Here is a 1050-nt window from a genome sequence, read left to right as displayed (position 1 = left end):
GCCTTCCAAACCGAAAAACTCAAATTCCCAGACCAGAAAAACCCTTGGAGTCGCCCAGGCAATGAGGGGTCGCGGGGTCTGCGTGGGTCGGGAAGCCACCTCGGCCCTGCTCCGGTGCAGGCAGCAGGGTTGCGAGACTGCACACCGGAGGATAGCTTGTTCAGTCGGCTCACTCCGGAACCGAACAAACAGGGTGGGCGAGCAACACAACAGGAAGATCCTACAACTCCGGTTTCGGAGCGCGGGCTAAAGAGCGTGGAATGATATAATAGTTAGTGTCCGCGAAAGGAAGCAAGCAGATTGGTAGTGTGGCCGAGCGGTCTAAGGCGCTGGATTTAGGCTCCAGTCTCTTCGGAGGCGTGGGTTCGAATCCCACCGCTGCCAGTGTTTTCTTTGCAGCTAGACCGGGTATGTGTACGGCTTAAAGACTAAAAACAGTTTTTCTCATCTGCACCTCTTCTGTCCTCTCTTTCCTACACAACCCCCTAGGAAGTGATGTCAGCAAAGACCTGAACCAAAAGTCCTAGGTTGGGTTTGAAGTAAGGGGCTTGCTTTGTTTTGCTTTCTTTTCAGGCTGTTCTGGAGCTTGCTATGTAATTTAACATGGCCTTTGAGCGCTGAGACAAGAGGCCTGGTTTACCTGGTTTACCATTGCTAGAATTTGAAGTTTCTTACGGTGCCCTTCTAATCAAATGTGGCAAAACTGTCTCCAAATATTGTCGAACGGGACCTTGAAAAGCCATTTTGCTCTTTCTAGATCCAAAGGTGGCATGGTAGTCACTGAAGAGTTTAGCCAGACTGACCCAGACTGTCATGTGCTGGTTTGAAGAAGAAACGCCCAGAAGAGGCTCCAGGATTCGAACACGAGGCTGCCAGTTGGTGGCACTGTTTGGGGAGGGGGTACAGCCTCGCTGGGGAAGCGTGCCCCTGGAGCAGGTTTTGAGTGTTTGTAGTCGTGCCCACTTCCAGCTCGCAGTCTCTGGACGTGATCAGCCACTTTCCTGTTCCTGCCACCATGCCAAGTGTCCCCTCCTTAAGGGACTCCCATCC

General features: G+C 52.4%; 1 non-coding gene across 1 annotated transcript; it reads left to right on the top strand.

Annotated features, from left to right (window-relative positions):
• Positions 1–302: 302 nt before the first annotated feature.
• Trnal-uag (transfer RNA leucine (anticodon UAG)) lies at positions 303–384 on the top strand. Its single transcript has one exon. It is a non-coding gene; the product is annotated as a tRNA-Leu (tRNA).
• The last annotated feature ends 666 nt before the right edge of the window (positions 385–1050 follow it).

The sequence above is a fragment of the Chionomys nivalis genome, chromosome 12 (assembly GCF_950005125.1).
Source record: "Chionomys nivalis chromosome 12, mChiNiv1.1, whole genome shotgun sequence".
NCBI classification, from domain to species: domain Eukaryota; kingdom Metazoa; phylum Chordata; class Mammalia; order Rodentia; family Cricetidae; genus Chionomys; species Chionomys nivalis.
This window is presented reverse-complemented; position numbering and strand designations above follow the sequence as displayed.